Raw genomic sequence first — 10,171 nt, forward strand, 5'->3', positions numbered from 1 at the left:
AAAGTAATGAAAGTAAAATAAAACAAAACAAAAATAAAAATAAAATTCACGACGTTTCGGAGGCAACACAAGTCTCCGTCGTTTCGACGTTTCGGAGGCAACACATGACGGTCCCACCTGATGACGGAGACTTGTGTTGCCTCCGAAACGTCGTGAATTTTATTTTTATTTTTGTTTTGTTTTATTTTACTTTCATTACTTTTGATGTTTTGCCTACGTGACTTTACCGAAAAAACCTGAGAATATGCATTTAGTTATTTGCACATTTGGTTTGCATTCAAAAACGACCGAGCACAAACCCACCCAATCGACGCAAATACATGCATACAAATTAAATTCGGCCCACACACAACAAGCGGGCGACATGAGATGACACAGACATAGACAGCAAACAGAACTGTCAGTCAGTCACAGCACAGACCCAACACTTTAAAATACCCCCCCCCATACCCCCTCGTTTTCTGCACAAACACTGGCCGGGGCGGGGGGCAAACAAGATTGCCACCCAAGTACGTGCCAGGAAATGCTCTTTCATCACAGACTCGTGCCAACTCGAGTGAAGAGGTCAAGCTCTGTGTGTAACCACCACACAAAACCAGCAGCAGCACCGCCGTGCTCAAATGTCGTGCGAATCCACGAAGAGCCACGCTAGTGCCACAAAGGCCTTACACACAGCTGCTAACTTCTGCACGATTTGTCTGTCGGAAGGAAAAAGTAATCCCTTAGAACAAGAGAAGGACGTGGTTGAAATCCGAATGCACCCAAAAGCCTTGCCATCAAGCATTATAAGGCGACGTATAACAGAAGCCTTTAAAAAAAAACTATCAAAATAGCTGTTTAAGAACTATGCCAAAGCTATATTTTGACTGCCGATGGTGTAATGAAAAATGCAAGGATTTTCCTGATGCTACGTTTACTAAGATAGCTTAGGTGTACTCAGCGGAGCCCTGCTGCGAATTCAAAATGCCACTCGATTCATTTTAAAGCTCCACGCTCGCAGGTTCGCGTTACTGTGCAATGCAACGTGTGAAAACGTAAAGGACATAGGAAAGTGGTTAGCACAATGCACACAATACGCCTGATAACCCGAGTTTGATTGCCAGCCACGGACGAACATCTGTGGCGACAGATAGATCCGAACCATTCCCAAGCCTCGCCCGCCGTTTGCCAAGTGACACGGACGAGCATGGAAAAGCACGATCAAACTGCATGACCGTAACGGCATGGGAAGGGTGACCTTTATCCAGCAGTGGGTGAACAAAGGACCGTGAATTATTACTGTAATTACACAAAGGCCATCACTCGGAAAGATTTTGAGCTTGCACTGGTAAATGCTGCCATGAGACCTTAAGTTCCTTTGGATGACATATGCAAGAGGTCAAGGCAGAGAGGCACACAGAACTGCCTTTATTTCTTTCCCACTACATTCAGGCGCTGGCCACTTATTTCAAGCCACAGGGAGACTTGTGGGGGGAGGGTGGGGGAGCCAATTGCTGCACATAAGAGTGTGGACTCAAACAGTGAACCCCAGGATAAGCCCAGAGCACACCATCTTCAATCACTTGCATAACGTGCAACTATTGAATTCAATCCGGTAGCGGAACAAAAGGCAACAGGGCAGCTCATTAACAAGCACGTACACACATCCTCACACAAAATTAAGCAGTGGGTATGTACAGTAGAGTAATACATGAGGTATTAATACAATCAGTGTGAAGACAAGATAATTGTTTTTTAATCACATCCACCAGCATACCTGCTAGAAAGAGGAAAGACCATTTAGGGCAATTAGTCAGTCCTAAGCATGGTCATCATTTTAGATCGAGTCACAAATGGTGATGAAAGGACTTGAGCATGCAACCGTGTTAAAGCGACGACGCTGTCACCTGGCAAGACATCACACTTTGGCAATGACAGATGAGAAGTGCTCAGACATAATCTCATGCGGGCTTGGCTACGTCGAGCGGTAAAGAACGCGCACAAGATCAGTCTCTAATGTCCATGTTAAGCGGAACAGCCAAAAAATATATCTTGGAAAATGAACAAACATTTTTGGGCCATGGGCCATGGCACTTGTTCAGAGTTGGACGATGACAACCAGGCCACGTGGACGTCATCCGTATCTGCAACTACAGACGGAGAATAAATGACAACGCACATCTTGTAAATGCCATAAAAGGTGAATGCGTGTGCCGACTGCTGCAAGTGTGGGTTCCCACAAATGTACCCCCACCACAACATATATTTTGTTAAAATCCACATTTTGAGCATTTCGTTACAGGAGCACCCGTGATAAAGAGCTTTGTAGAACTCATCGGATTCGTCCGGCGGAAAGATCCCGATGATGGGGGCGCGTTGTTGGCTAGGTGGCAAGGACCCTTTACTACTGCCCCAGAGAATTTGTCGATTCACTGCCACGTCTAGAGAGCATCGGCGGTGTTATCTAAACACGTGCTGGCTTACCCCCCTTCACCAACCCGCACTGACCACTGCTGACCATCAACAACAACAAGAACCCGCCAAATTTTGATTTAAAGCTTACGTGACTGCAGGGATTCATATTCTTCGTTCTTTCGGTAAAGTCACGTAGAAGGAAAATAATAAAATAATATAAATATAAAACAATAAAAAAATTCTCACGACGTTTCGACTGCAACACAAGCAATCATCATCAGGTGTGAAATCCACAGCAAAAAAAATTCTTCCTGTGGAAATCCACAGCAAGAAAATTTTCTTCCTGTGGACTTTTCTTGCTGTGGATTTCACACCTGATGATGATTGCTTGTGTTGCAGTCGAAACGTCGTGAGCATTTTGTATTGTTTTATATTTATTTTATTATTTCTCTTCTACGTGACTTTACCGGAAGAACCAAGAATAAGAACCCGCCAGTGACAGGGCATGGGGGAAGAAAGCCTTGGTCCATCAGTGGACTTTGACGAAGGGCCTGCACGATTCATCATCACCGGGGTTCACAAAGCAGTGGGTCTTACTTAGAATAAGGTCGCCAAATGTGTTTTTTTTGGCCACCACCATTTAATCTGGGAGTTCAGGTGGTTCTCCTCTGTATCGGCAAAAGAGAACCCTTACATTATCAACAAATACAGGGGTGTTTCTTCCTTTTCATTATTTTAATTACTTGTGGAAAATCTACCCTCGGCCTCGAGTCACTGGGCACAGATGCTTCCGTTCTGGATCGATACGAATTATTTTATATTTTACACACACAGACTGAGTAATGAACTTAACATCTGTTTTTAAACCTTGCGTGGTCATAAAAAAAACTGTGACTACAACACTGTACGGTCCTTCCTCCTCCTCCCCAGCTGCGCGTTAATTATTAACAGCTTATTAAAATTAGCTTTTTAGAACATCAAAAGGACGACGCTGACACAAGCTGCTGAACTTTTAAACAACAAAATAAGCCATCTTCTTAGTTCTTTCGGTAAAGTCACGTAGAAGGGAAATAATAAAATAATAAAAATAAAACATAATAAAATAATTCTCACGACGTTTCTTCACCTGAGGACGGCTGCTTGCGTTGTGGCCGAAACATCGTGAGAATTATTTTATCATGTTTCATGTTTATTATTTCCCTTCTACGTGACTTTACCGAAAGAACCAAGAAGATGAATCCCTGCAGTCATGAAAGCTTTAAATCGAAACAAAATAAGCCACCGCTGAACTTTTTAGATGCGCAAAGCTGCGTGTCCAGCCCCTCCCAATATAACAGCACCCATTAACTTCAACTTCCCAAGACGATATTTAGAATTTCTAGCGAAAAAACCCCATATAGTTCAAACTCCAAAGTCTGTGGCACATTTCTCTGCACACTAAACATGAGTAACAGCAATCTCGTCAGTTTCATAATACATTTGGCAGAGTATGATACGACGGGTCACACACATTCCTGTAAACCTTGCCCGCCTTGTTCATGTGAATAACGTGCACTAGCAAATAATGTACACAGTAGTGTACACACACACAAATTCAACATACACACACGTGTGTGTGTATGTTGAATTTCTTTCGCACCGTACGTAGGACAACAAACAAGACACAAAAAAGCAGTCTGAAATAGACAAATACACAGGGTAGTGCACAAAACACTGCAGAGTTATTGCATCAGGACACACACACACATTACGTTACACAACACAGCACACATAGTGCTGATAACACACAACACAGTGCATAAGAAGTGTGCACAATACATGTGTGCACAGCCGATGTAGTGGTGGTGAGTCTTATAAAATATTGAAACAGTATAAGCAATGCATCTTCCTCAATAACAGACGCGGTACAAATAACACCTCACGGTACAGAACACACCATGTAGTACACACATCACAGTACACACACACACCTTGTCCGCTAACAAGTCGTGTATTCAGTCGTGGGAACTGGATATCTGTAAACAAAACAAACGCTTAGTAGCTCATCGGATTTCGTCAGGCTAAAGATTCCGATTTAAAGCAGGCGCGTTTTAAGCGATGTAATATGTTGAACACGGTCAATATGAAGCTGGTATATACACTTGCACAGTTATAAGCAAACACAGTACACACAGCAAAATACACAAAGCAAGAGACAACTCACTCCCGAATGGCAAGTTGTGAATACGGTCGTGAGTGTACAACAAGAATTACCTTCACAAAGTCACATTTTTACGCAAACTATTAAACATTGGACACCGTGGCAGGGACGTGTAGGCAGGCGAGGTGGGACACCACGATGCACTACAATTAATTTGCACAATTGCGTTAGTTTAATTGGTAAACATTAAGAGGCTTTCGAAAGAAACCCACGTTGTAAAATGTGAGGCTTGCAAGGCGCCACAGCGATTACCACACTCGAAAATATTTAATCTTAAAATCAAGCCACCGATTTAACACGTTGCACAAATTTTACTCAACGTCCTCAATCGTTTACCATAATCGCCCCCCGCGTTATCATCACAATCGAACGTTAAACAACCATCGATAACAGGCAGCGAACACCGATAAAGACAAATTAACAGTGACCGCGAATCCGGTAGGCCGCAACCGGCGCGCACGAAGCCTAGCACCTTTCCTACAAGCCCTGCCGGCCAGGTCGCACCGGACACGGCAGCGGTGGTGCTATTGGGGGGGGGGGGGGGGACATCCTCGTACGGTCCCGTCTTTTAGTCACCTGTGAACGAAACTAACACACACGCCTTGGTGTGAAGTCTTCTCTCGCACCTTGGTGTGAAGTCTCCTCTCTCACCTGGTCGCCTCCAAGCTGTTTTTTCCTCTCTCTCTCTTCGTTTTAACCCGAGAAGACGCGACTCAGCCGAAGGGCGGGAGGAGCGTGGCGACGATGATGGTCATCGCGGGGCGGAGCAACGCGCAATGCGCGTTAACAGTCTAGAAATGCAGTCTATAAGTACATTGTTTTAATATTCTTTCGCGGTTTTTTTTGGTTCGTTTGTTAGCTACACACTTTCTATCGAACTCGACTGGTTTTTTTTTACGGACTGCATTCTGCAAAAGTTGGTGGTCGTCCACCTCGCGTTAGCATTTAAAGTAGGTACGGCCTATGCATGCAGTATGGGCCGAATGTATGTTGTGTTGTGTTAAGTTAAATGCAGCCTTAGCTGAAATATGTTGACAGTTGTATGAATGCAAGAATTTGTAGTAGCACTGCGATGTTTAGTGGCGATAGAGGCTTGTAAAATTAAAAGCGCGGCCCTGCAATTTCCTACACACGCCACTTGCTGACGGTAAAGCCGTCCACAAGAGGGAGGGTGTTTTTGGCCTCCTCTTCCACACTGAACAAGACGTTTCAGACTATAAATGCAGTCTATGTATACTGTATGGTAATGTTATTCCTTTGCGCACTGAAGTGTGGTCTAACTACAATGCTATACCTACTTGCTGTACTCCATGTGTTATTGATTTAGTCCTTAAATGAAGTCTATGCTTTTCTGCACAGGTATATATTGTTTAAGTATACTGTAGAGCACAGATGACTAATGATGCCCTCGTGTATATAATCTATATACAGTACTATCACTACAATATATATCCCACTCCTTCCCACCTAGCATTCAAAATAAATATATTTTACATACATATATAGCATCAGGATATATACCTGATTTGTATTCCCTGTGTATTATCATACTTCATGTGTTTTTTTTTTAGACCACTCAAATCATTCGAATAACCCTATCATTAAATCCACGTGAGATAGTGTTAAAGTGTCACCATCGCCGAGGCTGCGATTCAATGCAGCTAATTGTCATCAATTCGCAGATATCAGATGCACAGAAAGGTCTACAATTAAACCCCTAAAATTGGGTTTAATGTTCTGGGTGAATACATCATTATTACTTGAGTCTCAAGACAATTGTTGTACATTGGGAGGCGGCGTTGCTGTGTGTAATCCAAATAGAGTCAAATTTTAAGGTAAAAATTGTCCAGATATTTGGGACAATGCCAGTTACAGCTTATGGTGGTTTGTTTTATATTTGGAAGGAGGAAATCCACACATCTCAGGGTGGGAGAACATTCACACTTCACAATTGAAAGGGGCCCGAATTGGGAATTGAACCCAGGTCTTTCTTGCTGTGATGCACTAGTGCAGTGGTTATTCTTCTTAGCCTGGGGGTGCACGCCCTGGGGGTGCAAGATGCCCTTTTTGGGGATGCGAGATGCCCTTTCTGGGGGTACAATATGCCCTTTTTGGGGGTGCGAGACATGGCCAGATTTTTTTTGAAGGTAAAACATCGAAAACACAAATTCAGCATGGGAACATAAATACAACTACTTTGTTTCATCAAACCTCTATGTATTTATTAGCATACATTTTTTTACGATTAGAGAACCAAGGAAAGGGGGTGCAAGGTCTGCAGTAAATGTTAAGAACCACTGCACAAGTGTTACCACTGCCACCACCTTGCCCACCCTATTCGCGATATGGACATCATTTTCATTCTGAAATCTCACGTGTGACGTTAACTATCATCTGCCGGCCGCATGGAGCTTGTTAATGGTTGTATACTCTGTGGGCACCAATAAGTGTGGTGATTTAACGACGAACGTAACATAGGGGACATTTTATTTTCGCCGTGTGCCTCATGGCTACACTTTTACTGGATTCGCAGACAATATTCCCGCTCAGAAATTATGGTTTCAGCAAAACCATTGCCGCCTTCCGCCAATTCTACAAGAGTCATCATTTTTAGCTGCCTTTCGGTGGGATGTAAAATAACCCCCTCCATAAACCGAATATTAACAAAGCAATATATAATTAACTATTAAAATACAGAACTCTTCCATTTGCAAATGGCAGCAATTGCTCAAACTATTACACGAATGGCTTTCTTTGTCTGTTTTTCAGGTGCAAAACAATCTGAGGCCGTAAGATTCGCAAAGGTGTGGAGAGTCGTGCACTATTTCTTACACTAACATTAAACAAGAATGATGGCCCTTTGCTAATCTACAACTGGGTGAAGGCCTCACAATATGTATGTGCATTTTGATTTAAAGCTTTTGTGACTGCAGGGATTCATATTTTTGGTTCTTTCGGTAAAGTCACGTAGAAGGGAAATAATAAAATAAGAAAAATATGAAACAATACAATTTTAACGACGTTTCGACTGCAACACAAGCAATCATCATCAGCTGTGGATTTCACACCTGTGGATTTCACACCTGATGACGATTGCTTGTGTTGCAGTCGAAACGTCGTGAAAATGTAATTGTTTGATATTTTTATTATTGTATTATTTCCCTTCTACGTGACTTTACCGAAAGAACCAAGAATATGAATATAATGTGTATGTGATCGGGGTTCCTATATAGGATGGCCACCTTTTCCGCTGACAAAACATAAACACGTCTCAGCATAAGTATCAAAACGGCAGTTTTCGCATAGTACGTATACGCCAGTAGTTAACGGGGCATACATAATGCTGCGTAGTTAAATTGCAATGCCAGGAATTGCCGTTTTCATGTTAATCATCTGATGTGATATACTCTGTGTTGCGTTTCTCTGGCAGTAACACTCAAGCTTATCGCCAACGGAGAACAGCGGGGAGGGATCATGGAACTCGGCGAGATCGGCTCCGTTAGTGCTACATTTGAGAACATTCCTCTGCACCCAACTCTCAATCGGGCATTTCTTGCTGAGTTCGCGAAGCAAGAGACAGATCCTGCCGAGCAGAAGGTTAGGCGTTCACTCTGCGTGCTATGTAAACCATCACGCGGTACTCCGGTCATCTTTGCAGCGGGTTTTGGATAGCCATTGAACAAAGATGGTCACTGCATCGCGCGCTTTCTGGATGTGCTTCTGCGGCCATCTGGAACGCTTTTCCTTCCGATATTAGAAAGCCACTGCAGCTATGCACTTTTAAATCTAGATTGAAAGCTAATTTCTTTAAAACTGCTTTTTGTGTTTAGTTTGTTGTCCTTGCGAAATAAGTTCAGCATACATGTAAGTTTTCGCGGTTGTGCTGTGTACATTTCTCTGATGTGTTTTCGGGCTGTGCCGCGTGTTGTTGGAGGAATAGGTAAACCCTGAGGAGGGAGAAGCTCCCCAGCACACGGATCGAAACGTTAGACTTTGTGCCGAACAACAACGCGGCAAAACCCGAAAACATAACGGAGAGAGCCTCACAGCAGAGCTCCCTGGAATGTCCAACCACTCAAACCTGTCTTGACCAGAAGTGCAGTGGGCTGATGCAGTCAATCATCACCCTTGACAAAGGCATTTTATGATCTGCTGAAGCTCCCAGAATTGATGCTGGAAGGCAAACCCAATCGATGCCAGTTGACCGTCTGCTTATATTGCAGTGAGCTGAGGTTGTGAAGACAGCTAATTCACTACAGCATGTGCTTTATTTAAATTGGCCCCCCTCCACCCATTACTAATTTAAGGACCTAAAGACTTGAAGGAGAAAAAAAACTGCTGCATTCGCCCAGACTCAGCAGTCCAATCTTGACACATTAAATAAAACATGAAGATGACGCGACTGACCCTCTTAACTAGAAATGCCACACTCTCCTGCTTACGCATCTAGAAAATAAGCAATAAGATGAAATAATTTATACCGTGAGCCACCCGATATATACGAACACCCAGCGACACTGCTGCGATGGCTCTCCTTGTTTTCAATACGGGGCTCTGGTCCCGTATTGTTTTTTAAATAATATTTCACTGGACTGTGGGGAGTTGATGTGTATATTAAAAAAAGCTGGCAGAAAATATGACAGTTGTATTTTACCCCTTTCGTTGACAAGTAATGTTTACTCTGTCCACACAGTTGCCCTGTTTGTCGTGCATTTTTCGTGTAATTGCAACGTGCATGGATAATGAAATGCTGTAAACAGTTTAGTCATGTGCCGGCTGAACAAATGAATACTCACTCGGACACCTAGTCGTGACATTTCTGCTGTTGAAATAACCAATGTGTATTTTCCGTGATTAATTTCACATCGGTTTATTAAAAAGGGTCACTTCAATGTCTCTGAACGTGACGCTTATGCAATGCCAAGAATCTGACATTTTGTTTTAATCTTTTGTCAATAAAATGCAAGCAAAGGTTTCATCTTGACCGTATGCGTAGATAATTAGTATTTTTCAGTGTTGTACTTGAAATCGAGATATTTATTTTTAACAGTTGGATTTGCTCGCTCTTGAGAAAATGCTGGACGATGGAGCGGATATCAATTGCTCTCATGAACATGGTCAAACTGCATTGCATCAGGTTGGCAACACGCCATTCATTAACATTTAATATTGCAAGATGACTTAAAAATACGCACGTGTACAGTCATTTTGTCAATCCACTGCTGGATGAAGGCCTCCATATGTTCTGCGTGTCGTGGACTATCTTACCATACTTCATCATGCTGGTCAATGCAAGTTGGTTAAGGTGGGTGCGTAGATGTGGGAGCATAGAGAACAACAGTGTGTTTGGCTGCATGACTGTCTGCTGCCCACAATGCAGGCCTCGCAGCAGCCTATAACACTTGTTCTTATGCATGGTAGTCGCCCATTCAAGCACTACCAAAGCCAAAAATCCTGCTTAGCTTCTGAGATCTGACGAGATTGGAACATTCTTGGTGATTTGATCGTGCGCCACCTTACCCGACCTTAAATATTTTTGCCAAACATCCTAAGCAGCACCCTCGTTAATAAGCCTGG

The 10,171-nt window shown here is 43.0% G+C and overlaps 1 protein-coding gene and 1 long non-coding RNA gene across 5 annotated transcripts in view; one reads left to right on the top strand and one right to left on the bottom strand.

The window, feature by feature from the left end:
* Positions 1-5,356, bottom strand: part of EXTL3 (exostosin like glycosyltransferase 3) — a 25,562-nt gene extending 20,206 nt beyond the window's left edge. Inside the window, exon 1 of one of the 4 annotated variants that reach the window (XM_078604445.1) lies at positions 5,221-5,356. The gene's annotated coding sequence lies outside the window, so the exon portion shown is untranslated. Of the gene's footprint in view, positions 1-2,048; positions 2,654-5,170 lie in introns of those variants that run through there. The other 3 variants (XM_078604444.1, XM_078604446.1, XM_078604447.1) reach the window with 3 other exon arrangements.
* On the top strand, positions 5,347-9,733 carry LOC144725017 (uncharacterized). The gene is made up of 4 exons (XR_013586603.1): positions 5,347-5,544; positions 7,364-7,398; positions 8,025-8,191; positions 9,645-9,733. It is a non-coding gene; the product is annotated as an uncharacterized LOC144725017 (long non-coding RNA).
* Positions 9,734-10,171: the final 438 nt, after the last annotated feature.

Source organism: Lampetra planeri, chromosome 22, assembly GCF_965212315.1.
Source record: "Lampetra planeri chromosome 22, kcLamPlan1.2.h2, whole genome shotgun sequence".
NCBI lineage: Eukaryota > Metazoa > Chordata > Hyperoartia > Petromyzontiformes > Petromyzontidae > Lampetra > Lampetra planeri.